We start from the raw sequence: 18,646 nt of genomic DNA, 5'->3' as shown, positions 1-18,646 counted from the left end.
CAATGCAAGCAATAACCAAAAGAGATCTGGAGTGGCCATATTAATACCAGAAAAAATAGACTTTAAGACAAAAATTGTTACTAGAGACAAAGGTCATTTTATAATGGTAAAAGACTCAGTCTATCAGGAAGATATAGTAATTATAAACATATATGCACTTGACAACAGAACCCTGAAGAATGTGAAGCAAAAACTGACAGAATTGAAGACAATTCAACTTTAATAGTCAGAGACCTCAATATCCCACTTTAGAACAGGCAGAAGATCAGGAGCACTTCTGTGATTCTGTCAGATGGTGTTTCCCAGGTCAATCTTCACATTTGGCTCCAAATCAACTTTACAAAATTATTTCTGCCTTGACAGCCTTAATTTTGCTCAACAGATTGGCAGAGTTGGCAGAACCTGAAGGAAGCCCTCTAGACCACGTGGCAGACTTTCTGACTGTCAGGTTAGTGCCACCAAAGGATCTCGGGTCCAAGAGCTCAGAGATTCCACTGAGTTTAACCAGTTAGATCCACAAACCTTCCATATTTAGGATTGAGGTTCCAGTTTACTGGAGATGGTTCCTTTCTTTCCAGAGGATCTTTACTTCTCTCTCAGAAGGAGAGTTCCTGCCTTGAATGACAAATTCTGGAGACCACAGAGGGATGTGAAGGACACTGCTAACTACTCCTTCAGACCCTTTGAAAATGCAGAAAAGGTGCTGCTAAACCCTTCTTTTGGAAACTGCTGTCTTTGTTATGGAGCCACAAAAGTTGTGAAAATAGGCAGAAAATCAACATGGAAATAGATGACTTGATCAGTACTGTAAACAAACTGTACTTAGACATCTATGGAGCACTTCAATCAACAGCAACAAAATACACATTCTTCTCAAATTTACATATGACAGTATCCAGGATATGCCATATGTTAGCCATAAAATAAGTCTCAATACATTTGAGGACTGAAGTCATATAAAGTATATTCTCTGACCACAACAGAATTAAATTGGAAAATAAAAATATCAGAAGGGAACTTGGGAAATTCACAAATATGTGGAAATTTAAAAACATACTCTTAAATAACCAATGGATCAAAGAAGGAATTACAAGGGAAATTAGAAAGTGCTTTGAGAGTGTGTACATTATATCAGAGTTATGGGATACAGCTCAATCAATGCTAAGAGGGAAATTTATAGCTCTAAAGACCTAAATTTTAAAAGAAAGATTTGTAATCAATAACTAACCTTCTACCTTAAGAAACTAGAAAAATGAGTAAACTAAACCCAAAGCAAGCAGAAGGAAGAGAGATAATTCTCCAAATGTTAAGAAAATTAGTTGGTGCCGCATGGTGTCAGTGTGTGACCAAGCAGGTAGGCCTTGCTGCCGCCAGACTCCATCCCCAGCCTGGCTGAGTGCACACCAACCAGAGAGGTGTCCCACTGGAGAGGCCCAAGATCTGCGGAGACCACAGGTCCCACAGTGCCAGCGCACAACTGAGCAAGTAGGCCTTGCTACTGCCAGACTCCATCCCCAGCCTGGCTGAGTGCATGCCAACCAGAGAGTTGTCCTGCTGGAGAGGCCCGAGATCTGTGGAGACCACAGGCCCCATGGTGCCAGCACACAATCGAGCAGGTAGGCCTTGCCACTGCCAGACTCCATCCCCAGCACGGCCAACTGCACACCGACCAGAGAAGCACTTCCCCAGAGAGGCCCAAGACCCAAGGTGACCACACACCCGAGGTGCCGGTAGGTGACCAAGCAGACACTGTGACAGCCATGCCAAATTGGCAGCCCTAGCAGCATCCTAGCCAGACAATAGGGTCAAACTAGTGGACCGTGAAGTCCCTTGCCACAATGACTAAACAGCAAAGGAAAGACATCACAAATATGAAAAATCAAAGGGTAATCAAAGGGTACATCACCAAAGAGTAATAATTCTCAAGCTCTAGATCCTATAGAACAAGAAGCCCTTGAAATGTCTGACAAGGAATTTTGAGTGATATTTCTAAGGAAACTAAATGAGATACAAGAAAACTCAGCTAGACAACACGATGAAATGAGGAAAAGTATACAGGACCTGAAAGAAGAAATGTACAAGGAAATTAATGCCCTGAAAAAGAATGTAGCAGAGCTTACGGAGCTGAAGAATTCATTCAATGAAAAAAAAACACAACAGAGAGTTTAACCAGCATGCTTGCAGAAGCAGAAGAGAGAACTTTTGACATTGAAAATGGGCTGTTTGAAATAACACAGGCAGACAAAAAAAAAAAAGAGAAAAGAATTAAAATCACTGAAGAAAATCTGAGAGAGATATCAGACAACCTTAAGTGCTCAAATATCTTAGTCATGGTTATTCCAGAAGGGGAGGAAAAAAAAGGAGATTGCATTGAAAATATATTCAATCAACTAGTGGCAGAAAACTTCCCAGGTATAGAAAAAGACACAGATCTGCAGATTCAGGAAGCTCAAAGATCCCCAACTGTATTCAACCCAAAAAGGTCTTCTCCAAGACATGTTATAGTCAAACTGGCAAAACTCAAAGACAAAGAGAGAATCTTAAAAGCTGAAAGAGAGAAGTGTCAAATCACCTGTAAGGGAGCCCCAATCAGACTAACATCAGACTTTTCATCACAAACCCTAAAAGCCAGAAAGGAATGGGATGATATACTCAAAATACTAAAAGACAGAGATTGCCAGCCAAGAATACTCTACCCTGCAAGGCTATACTTCTGAAATGAAGGGCAAATGGTATATTTCTCAGACAAACAAAAACTGTGGGAGTTCACTACCACACGACCACCCGTACAAGAAATTCTCAAGGGAATACTGGGTTTGGTACCTGAAAAATAATTACCACTGCCATAAAAACTCAAAAAAAAAATCAAAACACATTAGTAAAATAAAAATGCCAACAATGAAGAGAAAAAAAAGTTTATCTACAACCCAAGGAACCAACAAATACAGAAGACAAACAGTAAATCAGAAAGAAAGGAACAAAAGACACTTAATACTTCCAACAAAAATCAATAAAATGCTAGGAGTAAATCAACACCTTTCAATAACAACTCTTAATGTAAAAGGATTAAATTCCCCACTCAAAAGACACAGACTGGCTGACTGGATTAAAAAGGAGGACCCAACTACATGCTGCCTTCAAGAGACCCACCTCACCTATAAAGACGCACATAGACAAAGAGAGAAAGGATGGAAAAAGATTTACCATGCAAACAGAAAAGAAAAACAAGCTGGAGTAGCTATTCTTATATCTGATAAAAAAGACTTTAAACTAAAAAACCATATAGACTTTAAAAACCATAAAAAGAGATAATGAGGGTCACTACATAATGATAAAAGGACTGATGCATCAAGAAGACATAACAATCATAAATATGTATGCACCCAATGTTGGAGCAGCCAGATTTATAAATCAAACTCTATTAGACCTAAAGAAGGAAATAGACACTAATACCATAATAGCAGGGGACCTGAACACCCCACTGTCAATATTGGACAGATCATCTAGGCAAAGAATCAGCAGAGAAACACAAGATAAAAATAACACTGTAGACCAATTGGACTTGGCAGATATCTACAGAACATTCCACCCAACAACCTCAGAATATTCATTCTTCTCAGCAGCACATGGATCATTCTCCAGGATAGATCACATAATAGGTCACAAATCAAGTCTCAACAAATTCAAAAAATTGGAATAATCCCATGTATTTTTTCAGACCAAAATGGATTAAAATTAGAAATCAATAACAAATGAAATTCTGGAAACTATATAAACACATGGAAATTAAACAGCATTCTGCTTAATGACGTATGTGTCCAAGAAGAAATCAAACAGGAAATCAAAAAATTTATTGAAACTAATGAAAACAATGATACATCATACTAAAACCTGTGGGATACTGCAAAAGCAGTACTAAGGGGGAAATTTATCACATTAAATGCTTACTGCAGAAGAATGGAAAGATGGCAAGTAAACAACCTAATACTTCACCTTAAAGAACTAGAAAAACAAGAACAATCCAAACCCTAAGTTAGCAGATGGAAAGAAATCATTAAGACCAGAGCAGAACTTGATTAAATTGAAACCCAAAAAATGATACAAAAGATCAATGAATCAAAAAGTTGGGGTTTTGAAAGGATAAATAAAATTGACAAACCATTAGCATGGCTAACTAAAAAAAAGAAGAGATAAGACTGAAATAACAAAAATTAGAAATGAAAAAGGTGATATTACAACTGATACCGCTGAAATACAAGGAGTCATTAGAGACTACTATAAACAACTATATGCCAACAAATTTGAAAATCTGGAGGAAATGGATAAATTTCTGGACACACACAAACTACCAAAACTGAGCTGAGAAGATGTAGGAAATCTGAATAGATCAATGACAATAAAAGAGATTGACGCTGTTATCAGAAGGCTCTCAACAAAGAAAAGCCCAGGACCAGATGGATTCACAGCAGAAATTTACCAAACAGTCAAAGAGGAATTTACACTAATTCTGTACAAACTGTTCCAAAAGATTGAAACAGAATTCTCCCAAACTCATTCTATGAAGCAAACATCACCCTGATACTACCTGGCTTTAAACTATACTACAAAGCTATAATAACCAAAACAGCATGATACTGGCAGAAAAACAGACACACTGATCAATGGAATAGAATAGAGAATGCAGAAATCAACCCACATACCTACAGCCCTCTGATCTTTGACAAAGGCACCAAGCCTATACACTGGGGAAGAGACTGCCTCTTCAGCAAATGGTGCTGGGATAACTGGATATCCATATGCAGGATAATGAAACTAGACCAATACTTCTCCCCATGTACTAAAATAAACTCGAAATGGATTAAAGAATTAAATATACACCCTGAAACAATAAAACTTCTTAAAGAAAACATAGGAGAAACACTTCAGGAAGTAGGACTGGGCACAGACTTCATGAATAAGACCCTAAAAGCATGGGCAACCAAAGGAAAAATAAACAAATGGGATTATATCAAACTAAAGAGCTTCTGCACAGCAAAAGAAACAATTAACAGAGTTAAAAGACAACCAACAGAGTGGGAGAAAATATTTGCAAAATATACATCCGACAAAGGATTAATATCCAGAATATACAAGGAACTCAAACAACTTTACAAGAAAAAAACAAGCAACCCAATTAAAAAATGGGCAAAAGAGCTAAGTAGGCAATTCTCTGAGGAAGATATACAAATGGCCAACAGACATATGAAAAAATGCTCAACATCACTCAGCGTCTGGGAAATGCAAATCAAAACTACACTGAGATACCATCTCACCCCAGTCAGGATGGTTAATATCCAAAAGACTGAATGATAAATGCTGGTGAGGTTGCAGAGGAAAAGGAACTCTCATACACTGTTGGTGGGACTGCAAAATGGTGCAGTCTCTATGGAAAATGCTATGGAGGTTCCTGAAACAATTGCAGATAGATCTACTATATGACCCAGCGATCCCACTGCTGGGAATATACCTAGAGGAATGGAAATCATCAAGTCGAAGGTATACCTGTTCTCCAATGTTCATTGCAGCACTATTTACAATAGCCAAGAGTTGGAACCAGCCCAAATGTCCATCATCAGATGAGTGGATACAGAAAATGTGGTATATCTACACAATGGAATGCTACTCTGCTATAAAAAGGAATGAAATACTGCCATTTGCAACAACGTGAATGGACCTAGAGAGAATTATATTAAGTGAAACAAGTCAGGCACAGAAAGAGAAATATCACATGTTCTCACTTATCTGTGGGAGCTAAAAATAAAAAAATAAATACACAAATAAACTGGGGGGGGGAGGTAAGAAGACACAACAATTATAATTCCTTGAAGTTGATATGACAAGCAAACAGATATGAGATTGCTGGGAGGGAGCGGGGAGAGGGAGGAGGCAAGGAGGTTTCAGTAATTGGCCACAATAATCAACCACATTGTATATTGACAAAATAAAATTAAATTAAAAAAAAAAGAAAAGTAAATTAGTGATTCTTCTATAAACACTGAGTGAAAATTTTCATTTGAAGAGCTTGTTGTAATTTCAAAGTACAGAAACCATTATAGATGTTATTTTATGACTATAAAAGTAGTACTAATTCACTATGCAAAGATTGGAAATTGCCGAAAGACATTTTAAAAAAACCCACAACCTAGAGCTGCCCATGATTAACATTGTGGCACATTTCCTTTCAATCTTTATTCTAGGCCTATATGCATAAAACCTATACAGAAGATGGAAAACATGTACATATTTCTCTGTATTTTTTCACTTAATATTTGATTGTAAGTTTCCCTGCATTATTAATACTTCTTTGAGATACTTTTCAATGACTATATAATAATTCTCTCTGCATATAAAGCTTAATTTGTTGAACAATTTCCATGTTCTTGGACATTTTTTTCTTAGAATAAAGTTCTAGATGTAGGATTACTAGGCCAATGATTAAACGGCTTTTAAAGCTTTCTCCTGTTGTGATTTGCTTTTCAGAAAGGTTATACCAATTCACATTAACATCAACAGTGTATTAAAATGCCTGTAGAGATAATATTTTCTGAATCCAAACTGAGCCATACAATTTGACAAGGACTAATATAGGTACAAAATCAAAAATTAAAATTATTTAAGGTCAAGACCATTCCAAATTAAGTATATGATTTTAAAAAATCAGCACAGAGAGCTGGGATAGACACTACTGCCTTGGACATCAGAACTTGAAACTTGCTGGTCTTTGGTCTCTGGGACTTACTCCAGCACCCGGCCTCTGGGTTCTCAGGATTTTGACTTCAGACCAAGAGTTACATCACTGGTTTCCCTGGTTGTGAGGCTTTTGGACTTGGACTGAGCCACGCTACCAGAATCCCAGTGTCTACAGTTTGCAGATGACTTGTTGTGGGACTTCTCTGCTGCCATAACCACAACCTCTGGATGGACTCTTCCTGGGAAGCAGCAGCTGGACAGCATTCCTATTAACATCTGTCTGTCAGCATAGTCGTCACATCATTTCACTGTGATGGAGGAAGGAGAGGCCAGGGTATCCTCCCCTGCCATGACCCTGTCATTGGCCATTAGCATGGACAAGGTCCCAGGGGTGAAGGCTAGAGCCACACATGTCATCATGAATTCTCTGATCATAAAACAAGCCCAGGAACACATTCAGTGTTTTGAGAAAGAGGCAGGGCTGAGAGTCACTGTCTACACAACCCACAATGTCTTAGCACTGAGGAGACTAAGTACCTTTGAGTGGCAGAAGCACTCCACAGACTAAGCTACAGAGTGGAGTGATAACAAAGAAGAGAAACAGCCTCCATCAGCCAGTCCACCCTGAGCAGCACCTGCATTTTTTCTCTAAGCAGAAGTCCAGAGGCTGGTTCACTTCTCATTCTTCCACAGCCTTACTGGGCCCAAATCCTAGCAACAGGGATCCTGGAAGTGGGGAAAAGGACAGAAACTCATCAGATAAATGGAGCTTCTTTGGACCAAGATCCCTCCAGAAGTATGCTCCAGGAGATTTTGACACACAGACCTACAGAGGAGCCCAGAAGCCCTCTCCAATGGAACTGATGAGTGCCCTGGACACCCAAATGGCTGAAGATACAGCAACTTTCAAGCCACCCAAGATGGACATCCCAGTGATGAAAGGGAAGAAACAACCACCACAGACCCATAGGCTCAAATTGCACAACTTGAATGTGCTCATATCCATTGGCTTCTACAGCTCTTTCTATTCCAGGGACTCTGGATGGATTTTGTGCTCCACTCCCCTTTTACCTTGGCTCTGACACAAGAAAGGCATATATTTTTTAAAAAACCTCTTAAACTGAAGCTAGAGCTGGAGACACAGTTGGTTTCTGAGAAACATTAGTGCAAACTTTATCCTTGTTGTGTGGAAGAAGCCATTTTGTACTGCTTTAAAGTTAGACTAGATAATTTCAGCAGTGATGTATGGGGGAACACATAACCTATTTTTGTATCATTTACCCTAGACAAGAACTTTGATCATTGCTTATTAGGTAAATAATGTTTGTGCTCTTACAAAATCCACGCTTCTTGATTCTCTTACCGCTGTCAACACGAGCATTGACAAATCAGGGCATAGAGGTGCTCACTGACTAGTTCAGACAACCTTGGTCCTTTTGACTGTTGGTGCTGTGCTCCAGCCTTGTCAGTTAGGGAAACCTCCTTTCTAGGCTGAAACTGGAGTCACCTTGGTTTGTGGTAGACCTAATGGATCACTTTGTTCCCCAGCCTGTTCTTCATGGTATCTCTTGGGCCAGTGCTGTTGGAGGGATGCTTCTCTTTTATATGTCACAGAACAAACATTAGTCTTGCATATCCATTTTGTACTTTAAAGTGAGATTAATTCAACTTCAATTTGGTTGAAAACTTCCTAAGGGAGAAAATTCGGTCAAATGATTTGGTGAAGTACAGAGGATGGTAACTACAATTAGATTATAGTCTTGAGGTTCACATGAAACTACTGTCACCTTCTTTTGATTTTCTTGTTCAGTTCAGGGCTTGAAACTTTGGGCAGGGGGAAGGTGGAAGAATTCAAAATTTTTCTCTACAAAAGCGTAATTCACCAAAACGAGCCTCAGGTTTTTATGCAACACATACTTTACTGAGGGAAGGAAACAGGGAAACTGCCTTTTTATTTCTCCTCACTATGTATGTGGTCATTGTCTTGAATGTTGTCTCAAAAATCTGCTGTTTTTTGTTTTGGATAGTATCTTGTCTGTATAAGGAGATGACATTTCCATAAAGAGGCCGCGGAATCTAAAATAATCAGAACAATTAATTTATTTGTGTCTTTTGTTATGATCTCTAGTTTTGACAATAAAAATCTTTACTAATTTCTCACTTAAAAAATCAATACAGAAATTACTGTTTTTAGTTTTAGTTTTCATAAATAACCAAAATACTACTAGATTGAGTTAAACTTTTTTGCTGTATCTAGAGTTAGAAGGGGATTTAGGATCCTTGTGTCTAACCCCTTAATTGTACAGACTAGTCAATTAGAGATGAGAGTGATAAAGTAAGTTTCCCAAGCAACATAGCTGTGCCCATGATTTAGAGTCCAACACATTTTGTTTTATAAACAATTTAATATTAAAAACAACAAATAATATGTGAATATACTACTGTAAAAATTAAAACATTATGTATATAAATATGAATATACAGTTATAAATATATAGATAATAGATAATATGTAATATGTGCATATGCATGTAAATATATAATATATGCATACACATATACATGTAATATGTAAATAATATGTAATGTGTAATATATTATATGTATAAAAAAGTAAATGTAGAGAAAAGCATCAAGTCACCTATAAGGGAGTCTCCGTCAGACTAATAGCAGATGTGTCAACAAAAACTCTGCAGGCCAGAAGAAAATGGGATGATATATCCAAAATACTAAAACAAAAACTGCCAACTGTGAATACTATACCCAGCAAGACTACCCTTTAGAAATGAGGGAGAATAGTGTATTTCCCAGACAAATAAAAACTGCATGAGTTCACCACCACATGACCAGCCCTACAAGAAATCCTCAAGGGTGTCCTACACCTAGAATCTGAAAAAAGATAATTACTACCATGAATACACAAGAAAGAACAAAATCCAGTGGTGGAACAAAAACGCAAATGAGAAAGACAAAGAACTAAAACTTATCACCTCAAAAAACCAACAAACATGGAAGACAAACAACAAAAGGGGAAGAAAGGAACAAAAGAAAACTGACAAAATGCCAGGAGTAAGGAAATACCTTCCAATAACAACCCTAAGTGTAAATGGATTAAACTCTCCAACTAAAAAGACACTGACTGACTGATTAGATTAAAAAGATAGGCCCAACTATATGCTGGCTTCAAGAGACTCACCTCATCTATAAAGACACACACAGACTAATAGTGAAAGAAAGAAAAAGGGTATAGCATGCAAATGGAAACCAAAAATGAGCAGGAATAGCTATGCTTATGTCAGTAAAATAGACTTTAAACCAAAAACCATAAAAAGAGACAAAGAAGTCTACTATATAATGATAAAGGGATCTATCCAGTAAGGAGGCATAACAATCATAAATTCATATGCACCCAACACCAGAGAACCCAGATATATACAGCAAACACTATTAAATCAAAACAAAGAGATAAACCAATACAATAATAGCTGGAGACATGAACAACCCTCTCTCTGTGTTAGATGGATCATCTAGGCAACTAATCAACAGAGAAACACAGGATTTAAACTACACATTAGACTAATTGGACCTGGCAGATATCTACAGAACATTTCATCCAACAACTGCAGAATATACATTCTTCTCATCAGCACATGGAACATTCTCCAGGATATACCACATGTAGGTCACAAATTAAGTCTCAACAAATTTTTAAAAATTGAATCATTTCAAGTATCTTTTCAGACCACAGCAGATTAAAACTAGAAATCAATAACAAGCAAAACTCTGGAAACTATACATATACATGGAAATTAAACAACATGCTCCTGAATGACATATGGGTCCAAGAGAAATTAAACAGAAAATCAAAAAATTTCTTGAAACTGATAAAAACAAAGAGACATCATACCAAAACCTGTGGGATACTTCAAAACAAGTAAGAAGAAGGAAGTTTATTATGATAAATGCTTACATCAAAAGAATAGAAATATTTTAAGTAAACAACTTAATGCTACACCTCAAAGAACTAGAAAAACAAAAACAATTCAATCCCAAAATTAGTGGATGGGAAGAAGTAATTAGGATCAGAACAGCTGTAAATGGAATAGAGACTCCCCCCAAAAGATACAAAAGATGAATGCAATGAAACATTTTTTGAGAATTTAAACAACGTAGGCAAATCATTAGCTAGGCTAACTAGAAAAAGAAGAAAGAAGACCCAAATAACAAAAATCAGAAATGAAAAAGGATATATTATTAACTGATATCACAGAAAAACAAAGAATCATTAGAGATTATTATAAATAATTATATGCCAACAAATTTGAAAACCTGGAGGAAGAGGATAAATTTCTGGACACATCCAAAATACCAAGACTGAAACAAGAAGAAATAGAAAATTTGAGCAGACCAATAACAAGCTGTAATCAGCAGTCTCCCAACAAAGAAAAGCCCAGGACCAGATGGCTTTACTGCTGAATTTGACCAAGCCTTTAAAGAGGAATTAATACCAATTCCTTCAAACTATTCCAAAAAAATTGAAACAAGGGCCATTCACACAAACTCATTCTATGAGGCCAGCATCACTCTGGTACCAAAACCATACAAGTACACAACAAAAAAAGAAAACTCAGGGCCATATCTCTCTTGAACATAGATGCAAAAATCACCCCCAAAATATTGGCAAACAGAACACAGCAACATACCAAAAAAATTATACAAGTGGGATTCATCCCAGGGATGCAAGTACGGTTAAACATACACAAATCAGTAAACATGATACACCACATCAATAAAATCAAGGACAGGGCCGGCCCGGTGGCGCACTGCTACAGTGCGCCGCTTGTGAGCGTGGTGGCGCTCCTGCCGAGGGTTCGGATCCCACATACAGACCGGTTCCCGCTCACTGGCTGAGCGAGGTGCAGGCGCGGCACTGAGGTTTGCGATCCCGTTGCCGGTCCTGGTCTGGTACGGGTGCAACACTGAGGGTTGCGATCCGTTGCCGGACACGAAAAAAGACAAAAAGGAAAAAAAATAAAAAAAAAATAAAAATAAATAAAATCAAGGACAAAAATGATCTGATTAACTCAACAGACACACAGAAAAGCATTTGACAAAATTTAACATCACTTCATGATAAAGACTCTCAGCAAATTAGGTACAGAAGGAAAGTATCTCAACATAGTAAAAGCCATATGCAACAAATTCACTACCAATGTCATTCTGAATAGGGAAAAGCTGAAAATGTTTCCCCTTTCAGAACAGGAACAAGACAAGGATGCCCACTCTCACCATTCCTATTTAACTTAGTATTGGAATTACTAGCCAGAGAAATCAGGAAAGAGAATGAAAAAAAGGGCATCCAGATTGGAAAGGACAAAGTCAAACTGTCCCTGTTTCAGATTACATGAAACAAAGTTTCACGTATTAGAAACTTAACCCCCATTGTGAGTGTGTTAAGAGGGTGGGAAATCTTATTATGATCAATTATGATAATTGAAAGGGGCCTTGAAGAGGTGATTAGATTGTGAGGCCCATACTCTTGTGCATGGATTAATCCATTGATGATTTTATAGTGGTCATGGGCGTGGTTCTGACATGGTTTAAAAAGAGAGCACATGAGAATCTCTCCCTCTTTCTGCTCAGCCATCCACCCTGTGATATCCTGCATTGCTACGTAGCGTCACCACGAATAAGGCTGTCAGCAGATGTGTTCCATGGACTTTGGACTTCCCAGCTTCTGAAACTGTAAGCAATGAAAATTGTCTCTATAAATTACCCAGTTTCAGGTATTACTGTTATAAGTGACAAAAATGGACTAAAACATACATGCAAATATGCAAGTGTTTCTGTAGGATAGATATTCAGATGTCAGATTGCTGAATCACTGGGTAATGCATATACTGCCAAACTGTCCTCCAAATAGGCCTAATATCACCATTTGTGTGGTAGACAGAATAACGCCCCTGCCTGAAGATACCCCTGTCCTAATCCTGAGAACCTGTGAATGTGTTACCATATGTGGCCAAAGGGACTTTGCAGCTGTGATTAAGGTTAAGGACCTTGAGATGGAGAGATTATCCTGGATTACCCAATTGGTCTCAATCTGATCACAAGAATCCTTAAAAGGGGAGAATCTGTCCCAACTGTGGTCAGAGAGGCAGATGTGACTACAGAAGACAGATCAGAGAGTGCAACATTGATGGCTTTGAAGATGCAAGAAGGAGGCTAGGAAAGCTGGTGTCCTCTAGAAGCTGGAAAAGGTAAGGATAAAGCCCCCAAAAGGAGTAGAGGCCCGTCTGACACCTTAGCCCAGGGAGACTATGTGAGACTTCTGACCTAAAAAACTGCAAGATGATAAATTTGTGTCGTTTTAAGCCACTAAATCTGTGGCAATTTGTTACTGCAACAATAGGAAACTAATAAAATTTATGAAAACGAATACCCACTTTTTGAAATTCTTAGTATTCGATATTATCAGTCTTCTTAAGTTTTGCAAATCTGATAGTCAAAAATGGTGAGTCTCTGTTGCTTTCCTTTGCGTTCCCTGGATTCCTGATGAGGCTCAGCTTCTTTTCATACTCCCTGGACACTGAATTTCTTTTGTGACTTGGCAGAGAATAATTTAGGTTCATTCTTCTGGGTTGTTTGGCATTTCTGATTGATTTGTAGTCTCTTTTATATTTTTGCATTCTTACATTAGAACTTTACAGCCTTTGCTTGAAGTATGTGTGCCAAATATTTCCCCCAATTTGTCACTTGTCATTTGACTTTCTAACCACTCATACCACTTTATCAATTGCTCCATCTGCCTCCCGATTTCCTAGCTCCTCGCTCAGCGCTATCCATGGGTAAAGGCTGCCTGCAGGTCACGTTGTTGAAATGGGAACGACCTGTGCTGTTGGGCTCTACCAAGCTTGAAGAGATCAAAAGACCACCTAACTCTATGGAGGAGCGTTAGAGAGATTTTTGTCGCGTGTGTGTGTGTGTGTGTGTGTGTGTGTGTGTGTGTGTGTGTGTGTGTTTTAAAAATATAGGAATAGTACAAGATAGTAGGGAAGGTTGCTTTCATAAAAAAAAAAATTCACAGATCCTGTAAAATTAGTGAACTGAGAACCTGACAGACTGATTCAGAACGACTGTTTTTTTTTCATCAGAGTTTACATGACCTGCTGTAGGGAACAAAGGGTATTTAGCAGAGCACTCGGCCAACATGTGTGTTTAAGGCCAGATCTACCCAATTCTGTTCCCACTAACCCAAAAATTTAAAAAAGGAATATTGAGGGACCCAGGAGAGTTAGGCACATTTGAACCACAATATGTAACTAAAAATGATTAAAAGTTAGTATTGACTGATGGATTACTATGTGCCAAGCTTCCCACTGAATCTGAACAATTCCATCAGGTACATGTTATCCCATTACACAAATGAGAAAACTGAGGCTCATAGAGGTGAGCAACTTGCCCACTACTTCCTTAAATGACAGAAGCTGAATTTGAACATCAGAAGCCAGTGTTCTTAGCCACTATAACTGTGCCAGACATCACATCTGAAAACTAGTCTTAGCCTACCACACAAACTCTACAGTAATCTGAATTAGTAAACTTTCTGAATTATACCCTGTTAAATTACTTTTCAGAATATACACGTAACTAGGAATCAGGCTACAAAGTGTTCAGTGGAAGAGTTGTTTTTTTAAATACTTGATTGAATTGATAGCAGCCACTTCGTAATTAGTCATTGGCTTATCAGATGATATACCTGTTGATGGATGCTTCTGAAATACTGCATAGTACCTGAAAAGCAGCTTTCCCCATTCCTCTGCAATCTTATTTACCCTATAATTTGCAAAATAAATCTTTTATTCAGAGATAATACAGAAACCTCATTATAGTTCCTATCATATTTATCTCAAATTCCAGATTTGTGGAATCCAAATTAATGAGTTTAACTGTTAGGTCTTGCATTTCTGGTTTCTCTTTGATATACCTCTATGGGGGAAAAAAAGGCTGCTTTCTGGGGAGAAAAAATATATTCTGGGGACATTTATAGCCTGTTCAGAAGCTGTCAGAAGGCCGCAGGGCTGCAGTGAAATCATCAAACTGTCCCTGCCCTGGAGTCCTCCTGCTCCCTGGGACTGCAGGACAAGCTCACACAGCGCCAAGCAGCCGTCACCCAAGGCCTGCGCATGCCCTCCACTTATCTCACAAAATCTGAGCCTCTGCTCACAGAAAAGTTCCAATCAGCCTCTTCAGTAAAAATTCCTTTCCTGGTATCTTTCCAGAAGAAATTAACCACTTTATTGCCAAGAAGTACATAGGCCATATTTTGGCCAAATAATGGAAAAGATTGTATATGTGTGTGTGTGTTTGTGTGTGTGTGTGCGTGCGCACATGTGTGTGGTGTTCCTTTAAATCTTAAAAGAGGCACCTGATCAGAACAGCAAGGTAGGATGCCTGGTTTGGCAATGGGTGGTGGTTGTTTTCAGTCCCGTTTTGTACAGTCGGGCATTTGCATTTTAAAATTATAATAGTAACCCATTCCCAATAATAAAGTTATTGTTATTAGAGATGTGGAGTGTGGAGTGCACACAGGCTGTTCACCGGGATCCTTTCTTTTGGGGAGCCACTTCTCCCTAGTCTGAGTCCATACTACTCCTTAGGATGGAAACAGGATCCTCACTGGCCAGTGAGAGCCCTGTCCCTGGCCCTAGTGATTGCTTCAGGGAAGGCCTCGGTCCCAAGCTGGCTTGGGACCAACCTGTCAGGGACCCCCCTGGGGTTCTTGCTGGAGCTAACAGGAAATTCTCTCTCTTGCTTTTGCAGGTCACTCTATCAGGAAGATCTGAAGTTACCTTTTCAATGGCAATATTTTTTGGCTACATGAAGGAGGCAGCTGTCTGGAATGAAAAAGAATGAGGAGAAACTCAGGAGACAACTCTGAGGACATGGCATGAGCCCCCAGGTCCAGCTGCCTCTTGGGCCAGCTCCACCTATGGTTCCCAGTGACAGGAGCCCAACTATCCCTTTTGGCCTAAGCTAGTTTCTGCTCAATTCTGTCACTTTTAACTAAGGACTCTGAGTATGACTTTTTTCCACATGTATTTCAAACACCTCTACCCCTCCCCGTTTCACATAATAGGATCATTCTAGACATATTGCTTTACAACTTGCTCTTTCACTTAACGTGTCGTTGGCACTTTTCCAAGTAGTATATTTAGAGCAACCTTGTTCTGTTTAAAGCAGCAGAACATGCCATATGAACGCATCATTTCTCTGTTTATTTTTAAACTACTCATTGATGAGTGGACATTTTATTGGTTTCCCAGTTTTTGATACTACAACCCTGTCTGCAATGTACATCTTTTGAAAATATCTTTAGGCATTTGGGCAAGTATTTTCATAAGATCAATTCATGGCGATAGCATTTCTGGGTCAACAATTTCATAGAATTTTTCATAGAAATTTCACAGAAATTGCCAAATTGCCAACCAGGAAAGTTGTGTCAATACTAGGCTCACAGCATCAGCATATATGAAAGGACTCCTTTTCTTGTACTCTGACCAAGGTGTGGGATATTACTATTCTTTTTTTTATTTTTTTGTGACCGGTAAGGGAATCGCAACCCTTGGCTTGGTGTTGCCCGCACCACGCTCAGCCAGTGAGCACACCGGCCATCCCTATATTAGGATCTGAACCCGCTGCGGGAGCGCCACTGCGCACTCAAGCACCGCACTCTCCCGAGTGTGCCACGGGGCCGGCCCTATTACTATTCTTTTTTTTATTTTTTTGTGACCGGTAAGGGAATCGCAACCCTTGGCTTGGTGTTGCCCGCACCACGCTCAGCCAGTGAGCACACCGGCCATCCCTATATTAGGATCTGAACCCGCTGCGGGAGCGCCACTGCGCACTCAAGCACCGCACTCTCCCGAGTGTGCCACGGGGCCGGCCCTATTACTATTCTTTTTAATCTTTGGTTATCTGAGAGGTAAATATATACATCATTTTAAGATGTGATTACTTAATTTTTAGTGAGATTGAGACTCTTCTCTTCTGCTTAATGGTTATGCGTATTTCTTTATCTGAGACGTGTACATACCCCTTGCCCATTTTCTACTGAGGTATTCGTGATTTTCCTGTAGGTTCATAATAGCTTGTTGTATATTAAGTGCATCAGTACGTTGCCTGTCACATAGTCTGTCATTTTTTCCTAATTTGTCTCACCTTTTAAAAATTCTTATTTGTGATGTCTTCCACCAGGCTGAAATTTTAATTTACGCATAGCCAGATATATAAATATTTTTCTCATTTTGTTCGTTAAAAAAACTCAGTAATGTTATAAATATACTCCTAACATTTACTCCCAAATATAACCACCTATAAAGAATTCAGGGGTTTGGGGGGGCTAGAAGATTATATGCTAACACTTTTAGCTACTAGATGTAATTGAAATAATTTTGTGAGGAAATCACTATATGTCTCTTTTAAAACAGTTTTCCTTCAATGCATGTAGCGATTTTGACTCTGGACAGTGTTTGTAGCCCACCCTTCAGTTGAGTAATGATGACTGGTGACAATTGAGGTGGGCAGGGTACAGGAGATTAGATTTCTAGCTCAACCCTGCCACCATCTTGGTGAATGATCTTGAGTGAATTGGGTAAGCTCTCTGGATTTCTTTTTCTCCATTTTGAAAGGAGAGGGTTTCATGAGATAACCTCTGAGGTCTTTTCTAGCACCAAACTTTTGAGAGTCAGAGTTTTTTGCTCATTTTAATTAATTAATTAATTAAAATATTTTTATACATTTTAATAAATTAATTAAATGTTTATTTTTTAATTAATAAAATATTTTTATTTATTTAAATCTTATACTAAGTGATACATCATTTTCTAATGCACAGTAAATACTACTTCATAGTTTTTTTTATGAGTGTTTTTTGGGGGGAGGTATAGAATGGAAATTATGTTTAAAGGCCTACCAGGTTCCAAGTACTGTACACATATTGTTTGATTTAGTTTCCATGACAAATTTTTGAGATAGAAAATGTAACCCCATTTTAAAGAGTGGAAGCTGCAAGTCACTGAGGCTAAGTGACATTTTTGGGGTCACACAACTAGGACGGGGTAAGCTGGGATATCCTCTGATCTTCGTGATTGTTTGATATAGGTATCATAGGTATTGTCTCTTCTTTAGCTATTTTTGTTGGTAAACTAAACTTATTATTGGTTTCTTAAATATTTTCTGAATCGGCAAATTATTTCTGTGTTTTAAAAATTTTAAAGTATAAAAGGATATAGAGTAGGAAGTCTGTCTCATCAGCTTTCCATCTTCAATTAACCATTGTTGTTAGTCACTTGTTTATCCTTCCAAAGTTCTTCTATGAATATACATGTAAACATGACTATTTCCCTCTTTCCTAATCTAAAAATAGCATATTTTATACATTGTTAGATACATTGTTTTTTCATTTAATATTACACTTTGGAAAGTTTTCCTTATTACTGTGGAGAAAGCATCTCTGTTCTTTTAGCAGGGCCATAGTATTTCATCATGTGGATATACCATTTAACTCATTTAATTAGTTCTCTATTGATTGACATTTTCAGTATTTAAACTTTTTGTTGTTACAGAGAATGCTGCCATGAAAAAGTTTTGTACATATATCATTTCACACAAGCCCAAGTGTATCTATAGCATAAACTTCCAGAATTTCCCTTTGTAATTTTGATAGATGTTGCCAAAGTGCCTCTATGGGGTTTGTGTCAATTTACACTTTTGTCAGCAATGCACAATGGTATCTGTTTTCCCATAGTCTTCCTGGACGTTGATGAACCCAGGGTTCTGTTAATATGAGGGAAATCAGTTAAAAATCAGGGTTCTGTTAATATGAGGGAAAGGGAGAACATTGGTATTTGGTGGG

The 18,646-nt window shown here is 38.3% G+C and overlaps 1 pseudogene; it reads left to right on the top strand.

The window, feature by feature from the left end:
* The first annotated feature begins 7,042 nt into the window (after positions 1–7,042).
* On the top strand, positions 7,043–7,811 carry LOC103596057 (annotated as a pseudogene).
* Positions 7,812–18,646: the final 10,835 nt, after the last annotated feature.

This window comes from Galeopterus variegatus, unplaced genomic scaffold (genome assembly GCF_000696425.1).
Source record: "Galeopterus variegatus unplaced genomic scaffold, G_variegatus-3.0.2 Scaffold1924, whole genome shotgun sequence".
NCBI classification, from domain to species: Eukaryota; Metazoa; Chordata; class Mammalia; order Dermoptera; family Cynocephalidae; genus Galeopterus; species Galeopterus variegatus.
This window is presented reverse-complemented; position numbering and strand designations above follow the sequence as displayed.